Source organism: Callorhinus ursinus, unplaced genomic scaffold (assembly GCF_003265705.2).
Source record: "Callorhinus ursinus isolate GAN/ISIS: 27379988/994484 unplaced genomic scaffold, GSC_fseal_2.0 scaffold20, whole genome shotgun sequence".
In the NCBI taxonomy this organism is placed as follows: domain Eukaryota; kingdom Metazoa; phylum Chordata; class Mammalia; order Carnivora; family Otariidae; genus Callorhinus; species Callorhinus ursinus.
The window spans coordinates 30,013,022-30,027,412 of record NW_027397082.1 but is presented as its reverse complement, the minus strand read 5'-3'; the positions used below and the strand labels follow the sequence as shown (position 1 = coordinate 30,027,412).

The window sequence follows — 14,391 nt, the reverse complement described above, 5'->3', positions numbered from 1 at the left end:
TCCAGACAGCAATTCTCAAACTTCAGCATGTGCCAGAATTACCTGGAAGGCTTGTTCTTAAAACAGATTTCTTCCTCCCCACCCTGCCCCCCACCCCAGACTTTCTGATTCCAAAGGTCTGGGTGAGGCTCGAATAGTTGCATTTCTAACACATTCCCAGGTGATGCTGATGCTGCTAGTCAGGGACATACTTTGAGACCCACTGACCCAGAGTCTGACAAACTCAGGATTGAGACTTTCTTTATCACAAGTGATTGATCCTCTCAGCCTCAGGGTATTTCACCAAGGGTCCTAATAGACCAGAATAGTAGCATTTCCCTCACTGGGTTGGCATAAAGATCAAATGAGATTAAGTGTACACTAAGCTCTGAATATGCACCCAGGTTACAACAAACACTCAAAATCTAGACCTAATCATGATTTGCTTTGATAAAATTAAGGATTATAATTTTGAATTTTAAAAATGCAATTTCTTCTTGTATATACTCTTAACTTGTATTTCAGAAACATGTCACAGGGCGTTCAAGCCTGGGTAGCCACTGCCAATCTTCCCAGTGTTAGCACTTAACTCTAACCCAATTCATGGAAAAGTCCATTAATTATGCATCTAGTCGGTATGATATTCCATTTGTAGCTACTTATGAAGGTGAAGCGGAGACATAGGTTACCAGAATATATTAGGCCAATCTTTGTATTTTACATTATAACATGCAAAAATCTATTGGAAACTGGCAAAAATGAAATGAGGATGCCATGCCCAAACTTAGAATCCATATAAAAAAAGTCTAGTTTTTCTTAAATATTAATGTTTCCTTGGAGCTGGTTCTCAAAGTTATGTCCCTGACAAACATCATCAGCATCACCTGGGAACTTGTTAAAAATGCAAGTTCTCCAGACCTACCCTGTGTTAACCGAACCAGCAGCTCTGGGGATGGGAGTGGGCCCAGGTGACCCACCCGTGTGTGATTTTGAGAACCACTGCTCTGGAATGCCAGCATTCAGAACAGGAACCGATGCAGCCCACCTCCCTGATTCTACAGGTGGGGAAACTAACATCTGGAAGGAAAATGGTTCACACCAGGTCACAGGGCAGACTGGTGGCAGAGCCGAGATTAGGAGGGGGGTGTCCCCCACCCTGGGCCTGCCTGTTGTCCCAGCCTCCGTGCCTTCGCAGACGGGAGTCACTCAAGCCCCCCGAGGAAACAAAGACTCCCCCGGAAGCGCGGAGCCGCCCTTTGGAATGTGGCTGCGTGGAGAGATGAAGCTGCTTCCTTTGTTCCTGGTGACACCGCCCTTATCACAGAGCAGCTGAGCCAGAGCCCTCCCAGAATCAAAGGCGCCAGGAAGACAGACCTCCTCTGGAGGCCATGAGGAGGAGGCCTGGCGAGGAGGCCCGGGCTGAAGGCGGAAGGCTCGGCTCCCGGGAGCGCGGCGGGGGACGTGCGGCTGGGAGCGGAAGCCGGCCGTGGGACGGCCTTCCCCGGCTTCCTGGCTGCCCGTGGGCCCCCCTGCAGAAACGCGGCCGATTTGGGGGCTTTGTTTTAGTTTGCCGAGAAGACTCAGTTCCTCCAAGACATGAGCCAGCCCTGGCAGAGCGACAGGAAGCTGGGCCTGCTCAGAAATAACTTGATTGTCTCAACACGTCTCTGTGTCCCTCCTTCTACTCTTCCCTGTCTGGGAGGTGGGGGGAAGCCCAGCTCTGCATGTGAGTGGCCCTGGGGCTGCAGATGCTTCTCCTGGTTGCTGCTTTGCAGGGCAGACAGGCTCCCAACATCGCAGGACGGGACAACCGCTGAATGCGGAAGCAGGGCTCTGCCTTCTGGTCTACCATCCAGCCTCCCCTCCAACCTCAACACCTGTGGGACTGTATCTCCTTTTTGGAATATATATAATATATATATATATATATATACACACATACACACACACATATATATACACACATATAAAATATAACATATATAATATATAACACGTATGTTATAATGTAAAGATACACACATATACATATATGCATATATAAGTATATGTATCTTTACATTATAACATACATGTGTTATATATATATATAATATACATGTATTTATACATATAGTAAGTTGTGGGGTCCAGGTGGAAACTCATTTCTGTTTGACTCCAAAGACTGTCCCATCTCATGTTCCTTAAAAGAGTCAAGTCCTTACGAATAGAGACCTAGCCACTCCCAGCTAGATTTTAGGCAAGTCACCTTCACTTTGGTGTCACAGCTTCTTCATCTGTAAAGTGGGGATATGAGATGGTTATCTATCATCCATTGTGAGGTTTAACTTTGTCATGCGTGCAAAGAGCTCAGAACCAGGTGTGCATCAAGCACTGTAGCAATTTAGTAATGGTTAGTGTTTTCCTCTCTAAGACCCCCAGATGATGAAAGTCTGTGTCCTCCGCTTCCTGCTCACCTCCAGAGGCCCTCAGAGCCTCCGTATGTGGTCTGTGCACTGGCAGGCAGGCCCTAGCTCACCTCTGAGTGGCTGGGTTGTGTCCACAGAGTGGCCTCCTGTATTGTGGTCACCTGCTGCTCTCTAACTAGGCCCCTGGATGGAGCTTAAAAATTGATAGGGAAGGGTGGGCTCCTTAAATGCTCCTCTGTGGCGGGAAGAGCAGAAGGTGGGAGAGAAAAGAAGTGAGAGAAAAGGGAACAGAGCATTGATGGTCCCTGCATCCTGGAGAGGAGGTTGCTGAATGGGGTGTCACGATTGGAGAGCATATAACTTGTCCTTGCCTGAAATTCCAACCTTACTTCTTGACTAAGACACATCCCAACAGAGTCCTGTTAGGGACAGAGGTCCCAGGAGCAAGGCACCAGAGGACCCTTTTATCACCTCAACCCCCCATCACCTGCAAAGTGTAGGCCTGGGCTCCTCATGGCCCCTGCCCATGAGTGAGGCTCTTCTGGAGTCAAGTGTTGTTTCCTTCAGGCCTCTGTGAAGGAGAGAAGGAGGTAGGACTATGAGAACCACAGAGGAACGAGCTGTAGCAGAGACATCTGGCTCCTGCTTCAACCGTTGACTGAAATGTTGAAAACAAAATTTAATTGAGTGAATTTGAAGATCTAATTGGTTTATCAAGCAATTCACAAATTGGACAGCATTCCATCCAGCAAGTAGAGATGCTCCCAAGTTGTACAAAATGGAAGGTTTTTATAGGAAGGAAGATGGGGCAAGAGGTTATTAGCAAAGAATTGTTTAGGCGAGATTGTTTCGGGGGGAGGCAGAGGCATGCTTGACCTCACTAGTGCTGATCAGGAAACTTCAGATGGACTTTTAAAAGGGATTCCTGGGATGGATTGAAACTGTAATCAAGTCTTGGTTTGCTGTCGTGGAGGGCAAGTGACTCCAATTTGGACTTGTTTTTCTCTTTTAACAGAGACCACTTAGCAAAATCTGAGTAACGTTATCACTAAACCCAGTGAAGTGTTTTCCTCTCCTCCCGTTTGTCCAGTTGGCAACATAGGGCACTGTTAACCACTTCCTTCCTTCATCTCACTGTCCATTCTCCTACCCCTTCCACCATTCCATCCTGCTTTGCCTCAACAAGAGGTGCCATGTTTTAGATTACTTGACATAAGACCCAGAGAACTTTCTAAGGGACCTCATAGTCCAGCCAGGCAGGGGCCTCAGCCTCACATCTGGGCTTCCCCGGAGGCACTGTGTGGGCCGGCCTCATAGGAGAATCCTGGGCTTTCATAGCCCACCTGGCCTGGGCTCCTACGTTGCAATGTGTGGCTTCTATTGATCACTGACAGATGCTCATGAAAGAAAATAGGGACATTAATATTTGCCAAGTCTAGGTTGTGTACATAAACTGCAAGTCTTTGTAATTTCAGTCAGGTTCTTGATGAGGCAGTAGGTACATAAAGGAGAATTTTCAAGGAGTCAGCTCTCAGTGGGGCTTGAGAAAATACACGTTTTGCTATGGCTTCCCCATCACTGCATCATGCAGTAAGAGCCATTTCAGTGTTGCTCAAAAGGACCCTCTCCAGTGATGCACTTTGCCAGCCCTTGGAAGCCCTGCCATTTTGCTCATCAACAAGCTCTTGGTTATCATTTTATGAAGCAGGAGGTACTCTACCCCTATTGTTTCCAAAAGCCACAGCTCAGCCTGTTTTCCATAAATCACTTTAATAAAAGACACGTGAAAAAGTAAAAATCCTCTTTAGCATGTGTGAAATGAAATTAAAAAAACAGTTACAAAAATACCAAAGAATCTGGTGGGTGAATCCACAATCAAGGGGAAAAAGAGGAAATCTATGCCCAATTCCTAGGTGAGATATCGGTTTTCTACCAGGGACAGAGTGAAGGCTGCTTTCCAGAAAGATTCGTTATAGAAGGGAAGCAAAGAATGCCAAGAAAAATAATACAGCTTGGTTTAATTAACTTAGTTGAATGCATGTTTTCCTTCTGTCATGGCAGCCAGCTAAAGGTTTCTGGCCTGAGTCACTCAACCCTTCCACCTTTTACTCTTCTTTGTCTTCATTCAGCCCTGAACTCCTCCAGTCCCCTTAGGAAGATCCTCCATCCTATGAGTTGTCCTAGTACGTTGATGGCCTTTTCTGCTTTGGGCAACTTCCTCAGTCTTGATTTTGGTTCCCAAACTTCTGAACAGGCCAGTCTGAGTCTTCCTTACATAGTATCAATGGGGCAATAAACAGGTATAGACTTTATGGAAGGAAATGTCATCAAATCTGTTACACTCTTGGACCAAGGAATTCCACTTTTATGAATTTGTAATACAGAAACACGGACACAGGTATGTAAAGATATATGTACATAGGATACATTTGTAGAGTGGTTTGCAAAAAAACCAACTTTTCATTGAGAGGGACTTATTCAATAAATTATGGTGTAACAGAGAACTGAATTAATATGCCATTGGAAAAACTAAGACAATGCTATATGGATTGACATGGAAAAACCCAATAGGATCTTAAATGAAAAACTAAATTGTAATACAATATGTATAGTAAACATTATCTGCTTAAAACATAAAGTATACATAGTAACACAATCTGAAAGAACATACCCCAAAAGCTGATGGTGGTTTTGAGAGTGAGGGAAGGGCAAAGTAGACCGTGGCTTCCCACCCATCCCATGCATGTTAATGGAGTGTGTTTAATTCTTGCTGCTACCTGGATGATTCGTCAAGATATTTCCTTTCAAGTTTGCTCAGCTGCTTCCATTGGACCTTGCAACCAAGTGCAGAAAAACTCTGCTGTCTTTTTTTACCTGCCTTATCACATCTTTTTCCTGACGAAATACATATGCTTGAATGGGGAGAAAGGAAAACTGCAGGGAAAGGTAAGTAATTTGGGTAAGAATTGACATTGTTAGCTATAATGTTTTGGTTATTTTTATAAGACATTACCATAAAGATTAAGCAGTACCAAAAAATGGAAAAAGGACAAAAATTGGCTATCTGATTTACTAATCATATGAGTACAGCCATTTTGAGTCTTTGTTCTGGGAAGCCTTTTGAGGAGGAAGAGCAACCCAAGATTCTGTAAATCTGCTCTGTTGTCATTTGGACCCAGCTGCATTGAGAAGGCACTTTCAAGATGTCACAGACATTGAGATGAGTCATATCCAGCCTCGTGGAGCAATGATGCAAGGGGAGGAAACCTGAACAGGAGGGCCAGGAGGGGCCTCCTACAGCTGGGGCTCTCAGAAGCCAAGTCAAAGCAGCAGATCTGAGCTCCTCAGAGTTTGTGCTCTGCTACCACAGAACCCTCTGGTAGTAGGTAGAGGCACAGGGCCATTGTTGGTGTGCCGGGAGAGCGTGACTAGTGGAGATAGGGCACTCCAGGGACTCCTCCAGGGGCACTCCAGGGACTCCTCCCCCAAGCCCCAACCCTGGACCTTCACAAACCCATGTGTCCCCTTCCCAACGTGACATGTAGGCTCCAGCCCCCTCAGCTCTGCCTCTGCTGTGTGAGACTACCCCACTGGGTCTCAGGGACACCTGAGTTCACAGACAACCCTGGTGCTAAGATCTCAGGGTTATCTTTCCCTTTCTGGGCTCCTGTGTGGTAGAGACACATCTGAGGTGAGGATTGTTTTAAATTCTCTCTGTAATCACTTCTTTTCCCTGTAAGTTTTTTGAAAGTTCTTTCCCTGACAATCGTATTTAGGCCCATCACCTGATATCCTCCTGGGTAACTGCTTGTCACGTGTGGTTTGAGGCTTTGGTTCCTCCAGTGCCTTTGCCTTCGGTTCAATGCCAGATCGATTACATCGGTGTTTCTCTGGGCAAAAGAGGTTCTCTCCACCGTTCCAGTTTCTCTCCAGTTTTCTTGGACGGAAGGCCATCATTCTGATACTTTAGACCAATTATGATATTTCAACACTAGCTTGGAGTCCTAATCCTAACCTTAACATTAACTTCAAACCAAAGCTTGCCCCCACACCCCTTTCTCAAGGCATCCTATAAGGAAATGCCATTAGCTGTGCAAAGAATTCCAGGCTAGAATAGAAAGAAGTCCGAGATACACTGTTAATTTACAACAGAGCTGGAGGACAGCATGTTTGGAAGGATCTCCCTTCCTCAGTCTCATGCAGCTCCTGCTCCTGGGTGTCTTGGTTTCTCGGCCCTGGGTGCGGGGTCCTGGGAAGCAGCTCCATGACTCCCTCCTGCTGGCTGGCTGGGTAGCTCGCTATATCCTGGAGCTGGGGATGGCCCTCGGAGCTAACCTGGGTGACTGCCTCTTGATTTTCTCACTTACTTCTTTGCCCAGGTGCAACCAAGCCATGGCCAAGCGGGACAGTCCCCTCCCTGGGTCAGGTAAAGTGCAAGAGGGCTGGGCCTTGGGGAACAGGGCTTTACTCATCGTATTAGTTTCCTGGAGGCTGCTGTCACAAATTACCACAAACTCTGTAGTTTCAAATAACCAAATTGTATTCTCTCACAGTTCTGGAGGCCAGGAGTCTGAAGTCAAGATGTCAGCAGGGCCATATTGCCTCCAAAGCCTTCCCCAGGAGGATCCTTCTTTGCCTCTTTCAGCTTCTGGAAGAGTGGCTCCCCTGGCATTCCTGGGCTTCTGGCTGTATCTCTCCGATCTCTGCTACTGTCTTCACAGAACCTTCTCTTCTGTGTACTTCTGTGTCAAAATTCCCTCTGCTGCTCTCTTAAAGGCGTATGTGTATCTGAAATGAAAACAGTAATTTGAAAAGATATCTATCACTGCTGCTTTCTTTACAACAACCAAGACATAGGAACAACCTAAGTGTCCATCAATGGATGAATGGGCAAAGATGTGGTGTGTGTGTGTGTGTGTGTGTATGGCTGTGTGTGTGTGTGTGTATATATGTGTATACATGTGTGTATATATATGTACATATATATATAATGGAATATTATTGGGCCATAAAAAAGAAGGAAATCCTCCCATTTGCAACAACATGACTGACCTTGAGGGCATTATGCTAAGTGAATAAGTCAAGCAGAGAAAGACAAATACCATTTGTTTGATCTCACTTTTATGTGGAATCTAAAACAACAAAACAAAACACAAAAACCAAGCTCATAGATACAGAGAACATATTAGTGGTTGCCAGGCAGGGGTGGGGGAATGAAATATGTGAAGGGTGACAGATATCCAGTGACAAAATAAATGTCATGAGGATGCAACATACAGCACGGTGACTAATAGTTAACAATACTGTACTGCATATTTGAAGGTTGCTCAGAGAGTAGATCTTAAAAGATCTCATTACATGAATCACAGACCTGTACCTCTGAAACAAATAATACATTATATGTTTAAAAAAAAAAGAGAGAGAACATAGTAGGAAGGGAAAAATGAAGGGGAGGAAATCAGAGGGGGAGACAAACCATGAGAGACTATGGACTCTGAGAAACCAACTGAGGGTTTTAGAGGGAAGGGGGTGGGGGATGGGTTAGCCTGGTGATGGGTATTAAAGAGGGCACATTCTGCGTGGAGCACTGGGTGTTATACAGAAACAATGAGTCATGGAACACTACATCAAAAACCATATTTTTATGTTTCTCTCATCTCAAAAATGTTGAAGTCACACATCCTAATGCATGACTTGTTCTGCTTAAAAAACAACAGAATAAAAACAAACAAACAAAAAGATCTCATCACAAGAACAAAAATGTTTATAACCGTGTATGGTGATTGATGTTAACTAGATTGACTATGGTGATCATTCAGCATATATCATATGTCACATCCCTGTCTTATACACCCAAAACTAATATAATGTTTTATATCAATTATACCTCGATTTAAAAAGAAATACAGGGGCGCCTAGGTGGCTCAGTCATTAAGCATCTGCCTTCGGCTCAGGTCATGATCCCAGGGTCCTGGGATCGAGCCCTGCGTCGGGCTCCCTGCTCAGCGGGAAGCCTGCTTCTCCCTCTCCCACTCCCCCTGCTTGTGTTCCCCCTCTCGCTGTCTCGCTCTCTGTCAAATAAACAAATAAAATCTTTAAAAAAAATAAAAAATAAAAAGAAATACATGTGACTGCATTCAGGTCCCACTCAGATAACTCAGGATAAGCTCCTCCTCTCAAGATCATTGACTTCATCAAATCTTTTGCCCTTTAAGGTGATACTCATAGGTTCTAGGGATTAGAACATGGCCATATCTTTTGGGGCCACCATTCACCCCACCACACCCACCCATGGTATTCATGGAGCTGAGATAGATGTCAGAGGTCAAGTACTGAAGAGGGTCAGAACTGTTCACACAAACGACCGCCCCCCCAAGTAAATGAATGCAGCAGTGAATCAGTACACAGGCAAGGTTGGTTTGCCTTTGCCAAGTACTGAGTTAAGTGGACTCGACTCTCTTATGCCACTCAGACCGCTGTGTGTGCCTGCCGGGTCAATTCAAGATCCTTCTGCTGGTTTTAGCCCCAGAGATGCCTCAGGGCAGAGGTCAGAATCCCTATTTTGGGGAGTGTGTAGATACAGAGTGCCAGGGTGTGATAGGGAAGCACTGGGCTCAAGTCCTGAATCTACCACTTACTAGCCGTCTGTCCTTCAGCAAGACACTTGCTTTCTGGTTTTTGAATCAGCAAAGAGGGACAAGAATAATCTCTACATTTTTGGATTGTATAAGGATTAAATGATAAACACGTATGTATATTAAAACCAAACTCTTAGCACCACAAGAGCCCAGGGATTACGTGGCCCTGCATTAGGCTACAGAGAAGGCAGTGGGGGCAGGCTGGTTGTCCTAACGTCTACTATCAATGGAGCAAACTGACTCAAGTCTTAGCTCTCCACCCTGTTTCTCAGTTGGTTCAGGAAGTTCCAGAGACTCAGAGGGCACCCCTACCTTCCTCCACTAGCCTGAGAAAGTGGCAGTAACGCAAGGTCTCTGCAGGTAGGGAATGACACTGGACACTGGACACACAGAAGATAGTCACCCCTTATGCAAGATGATTTCTCCCTCCTGATTCTTATCTTTAATGCACAAAGATATTAAGAGTCCCAAAAGAATAGGCAAAACGGGGCATCAGGGGCACTAGAACTCCTGTTCTGCACCAAGATGTGAGAGGCATTCTCCCCAGTGGGAACAGTTTCCTCCAGGCTCTAACTGAGAGATTAAATAAACACCCTCTTGGCAAACCCTCTTCTCTTGGGAGGCCTGACCATCCTATTTGTTACTATCACCATCATCACCAATGATAACAGTTATGTTAACAGACACCATGGAGACGCAGGGCAGGAAGTGGTCCTGACTAGCCCCTTGGGCTCTGAGGCCATCCTGGGCCTCTGTTCTGATCCACCCTGCCCCCCGGCCCCCAGACGGTCTACACAGGCTCCCATGCCCATCCACCCAGCCCCACCCTGGCTGCCAGCCACAGCTAAAATGAAGTGAAACAGAACTGTGAGCGGCTGTCAATAGGCAAAGCCTCCAAGGATTTGTACTAAATTCAGTCAGGATCTGTGGCTTATTTATGAACTCATGCGGCTTTTTGACTTCTCTGACTTTTGCCAGATTGCTGACATGTTTTTAAATGATCCAATTTTTGTTTTTCCTTCGTCTTTGCTTCTCAGGAAGATAAAGCCTCAGGCATGTGGTCCTCGTCTGTCCCTAACAGTGATGGTTTTCTGGGCCATTGCTTCCCGCCCAGACCACCATTCACTGCAGTTACCCTTTCAACCCAGACCTCAGAAGCACTCAGCCCCCCAGCCCCTTGGAGCACAAAAACAGGCAGTGAAGAGGGAGGAGCTACGGTGCAAAGGTGTTTTTGTTTTGTTTTGTTTTCATTTCATCTATGTAGCCATATAATGGGAAATTTCGTGGGAATTCAAGAAATTCCCAGGCACCATATGTACTTTTACCCGGTGATCTCTAATGGTCCAAGCAAATCCAGAAAACTCCCTGTTGCTTCAAGGACTGACATGATGGCAAATATCAAAGGCTGTTTCATCCAAAGTCATGCGTTGTTTTATAGCAGAGAAGCAGGATGTAGCTTTGGAGACAGTTGGCTTTGTCCTGCTGAAAGAGTCCCAGGAGATTTGGCCTGTGGGCTGTCATCTGAACTCCACCCCAGTCCTCCTCACCACACCCCGTAGGGAAAGCTGCGGTGCTAAGGCTCCCCGAATTCAGCACTCCCACAAAGTTCAGACTGGGGCCGATTAACACATTGTAACTTTCAAATTAAAGACAGGAATTCTCCATCCTCATCCGGGTCCTACGCAATTACTCTAGAAAATGCTCACAAGAGGACATCAAAAGAGAAAAAAATAAGCACCAACCTCCCACATCGCAGCTGGGATTGTCACTTCCTAAAAGAAAACTCTCACTTGCCCTACCTAAGCCTGTGACATCATCCTGCAGGAGTTCACTCAAGATGCCGAAAGCATTGGCTGCGGTTCATCTCTGTGTTGGGTGTATCAGCATGGCCCCATTTGCACTCACGGTTGGTCGGTGGTGCTTTGAAATATGTTCGCCAATTCTCGGACGCTCCCTTCAAACAGCAGACCCCTCCCCTTGAGCCTGGTGGTCTTGGTGACACGCCACCGACAAACAGAAAGATGGCAGAAGTGACAGCAGAAGTACAACTTCAGAGAATAGGTGTATTCATTTTTTATTGCCATGTAACAAATGACCACGCATTTATCTTAATTAACACAACTTTATTATCACATAATTCTGTAGGTCAGAAATCCAGGCACAGCGTGATGGGGTCTTCTGCACAGGGCCTCACAAGGCTGAAATCTGGTGTGGCCAGGACTGAGATTTCATCTGAAGCTCTGGGTCCTCATCCAAGCTCATGTAGGTTATTGTCAGATTTCAGTTCCTTGCTGTTGCAGGATTGAGGTCCCCATAATCTTGCTGACTATTGGCTAGGGACCACTGTCAGCTCCTAGAAGCTGCTCTTGGAGCCTTGACACATGGATCCCTCTACAGTATGGTGCTTTGCTCCTTCAAGGCCATCAGGAAAACCTCCAGCTTCAAATATCTCTCATCCATTTTAAGGGATCACCTCATTAGATCAGACCAACCCAGGATAACTTGCTTTGTCATTAACTCAAAGTCAACTTGTTAGGGGTCTTAACTGCAATATCCCTTTTGCCACATAATGTGACAGAGTGAAGGGGGTGAGATCCCATCATTGTTATAAGTCCTGCTTACACCCCAAAGCAGGGTATTACACGGAGCCTGTGCATCAGGGGGGCAGAATCTGGGGGGCCATCACAGAATTCTGCCCGTCACTCTGAGTCAGGAAAGCCCCTGTGTCTTCCTGCTTGTCTCACTCCCTCTCTCTGGGATCTCTCACTTTGGAGAAAGCCAACTGCCATATAGTGAGGATACTCAAGCAGCCATGTAGAGAGGTCTCCCAGGTGGAAATGAGATCTCCTGTTAGCAGTCAGCTGGGAACCAAGGCCTACAAACAACAGCCATGTGAGGAGCCTTCCTGGAAACAGATCCTCCAGGTTCAGCCAAGCCTTCAGGGGACAACAGCCCCGGCCAACATTATAACTTCAATCTGTCTGCAGACACTGAGCCAAAACTGCCCAGCTGAGCAGCTCCCAGATTCCTGACCCTCAAAGTTTGTGTGATATAATAAATATGTGCTGTTTAAGATGGTGTATTTTTAGGCAACTTGTTATACAGCAGTAAATAACTAATACACAGACTTTTACTAAGAGGGCAATTAAAAACAGTCGGAAAATGTTGCATTAAAAAAAGGAGAATAGGGGCGCCTGGGTGGCTCAGTCGTTGAGCGTCTGCCTTCGGCTCAGGTCATGATCCAGGGTCCTGGGATCGAGCCCCGCATTGGGCTCCCCGCTCCACGGGAAGCCTGCTTCTCCCTCTCCCACTCCCCCTGCTTGTGTTCCCTCTCTCGCTGTCTCTCTCTCTCTCTGTCGAATAAATAAATAAAATCTTTAAAAAAAAAAAAAGAATAAAAATCCCAACAAAACTGCTTTCTATTTTCAAAGACAGAGCTTTCCTCTGGACCTTTGTCACACCAGCCAAAGACTCTGGGTTACACTGTGCTCACCAGTGGATCCCCTCCCTCCTGGGGGGCAAGGGGATTGCAGAGCCATGGTGCCAAACCACCAGTCCCATTTCCCAGGGTTCTGGTGCCTCCTGGTTCATTCCCAAGTTTCTCCCCAACATTTTCCTTCTTTCCCATTAATACCTTGCTCCATGCTGAGCACCAAACTCATCACCCTAAGTGTTCTTGACCCTGCTGTGCATCCCAGATTTGGGAGGGGGCTGGGGCAACAGAAGGCGGAGCTCGGGTGGCCCCCGAGAGGGCGCATGTGGGGCTTCCCACACCCTGGCTCAAAGCCATGGCTTGATTTAAGCTATTTCATGGTGGGAAGCGATGCTCTCAAATCTGGGGTGTTTTCCTCCCAAGCTCTGAACTCAGCACTAGATGACAAATCACAGCATCTCTTCCTCCAGACCGCTGCATCCACTCCCGGCAGTGAAGGAGAATTCAAGGGTCGGCAGGAGGCAAACATCCAGCCTTTGCCTTGAGCTGGGGTGAGTGAAAAGGGCAGGGTAGGCTTCAGTCCCCCCCGTTCTTGCCACTCGTGGGAATCCACTGCCAGTCCAGCCCGGACAGAGGGGGGTGGAGGGCCCTGAGTGCCCCATCCTTCACTGGAGTCAGGGACGAGAGAAGCTCCTCCAGCAGCAGCAGATCTGAGCAAAGTGCCAGTTCCAGGCCCAACAAAGCCGAGGCTGCAACTCTTCCTATTTCAGGTCAGTTCACCTTGAGCTTGAAGGAGCCGTCAGTCGCCAGAAGGCTCAGTGTGACACAGTGCAGACCCCTCCCCCGCCCCTGCCAGCCGTGAGTAATTGGCACGAAACATGGGATGTGTCTGGATTTAATCTAACCTGAGCTCAATTCCTTGACTCGCCTGATGGAAAGCTGCCCGGGCTCCAGTGTTTAAGTGAAGAGGGCTCTGAGATCTTCTGAACCCCGCAGCACAGGTCCTGCTTCCCCCTCCTCAGGCTGGCAGTGAGATGCACCCAATCTAGGCTGGCAGCCCGCTCTCCACGTGCTTCCCCGACCATTACCTCATCCCCAAGGCACAAGTGTCCTGCTGGGAGGGATGGGGTTTAGATGCTGCACTCCTGTCACTCGGTGAGAAGGTGGAGGCTCTGAGTCAGTCACCTGCCCCAGGGATGGAGCAGAAGTAGCTGAGAAGAGAGAGAAAACTATGGTTGTCCCTTCCTACAGCACTGTGACCGAATGCGGCTCAGCCTCCCAGCACCCCCAGAGAGGGAGATTAGCCAACAGAGGCCCACCGGGAGAGACCTGGGCCCAGGCTATGAGTCAGCCCACTGTGCCCTTGTTCTGCATCTGCATTTGATTTTCTGAAGCCAGCCTGTATCTCTCAGCTGGAATCTTACCAGCCTCCGAGACCTCTCCTCCCACAGGACAAAGACAACTTACACAGGCTGGAGAGGCCCAAACCCCAACCCCACTGACCTCTTTCCCTTCCTCCCGTGTCTTCATGCCTTCAGGCTCACTTCCAGCCCAACCCTTCAAAGTGTCTCTGCTCCATCCAGCCCATACCTTTGAAAAGGTGTCTCTGCTCCCTCCAATCTGCCTCTGAATTTGGTAGCTCTTGCTGTGGAAACCTCCCCCGGAGCACATCCGGGTGCTGCTGGTGGGACTGGTTCCTGAGGTGGCCATCGCTCCCTCTTGAGCATTGTTCTGTCCCTTGCAGGCAGTGGGTGTCTGCAGGCTTGTGGGCCATCAGGGAGAAGAGAATTCTCTTCACTCCCTCTCATATAAGCTCATGTCTCCACTGTGCTGCAGCCACAGGCCTCACCCTGCCTCCCAGCCTGGCCCCTGCTAGGCTTAGAGCAAGCAGGAGAGTCCTGGCGGGAGCTCTCAAGCAGGAGGTGGGACATGT

The 14,391-nt window shown here is 47.4% G+C and overlaps 1 long non-coding RNA gene across 1 annotated transcript in view; it reads right to left on the bottom strand.

Moving 5' to 3' along the window:
- Positions 1 to 6,713: 6,713 nt before the first annotated feature.
- Positions 6,714 to 14,391, bottom strand: part of LOC141374663 (uncharacterized) — a 54,554-nt gene continuing 46,876 nt past the window's right edge. The window contains exon 3 of the long non-coding RNA XR_012381736.1: positions 6,714 to 7,175. This is a non-coding gene — a long non-coding RNA (uncharacterized lncRNA). The remainder of the gene's footprint in view (positions 7,176 to 14,391) is intronic.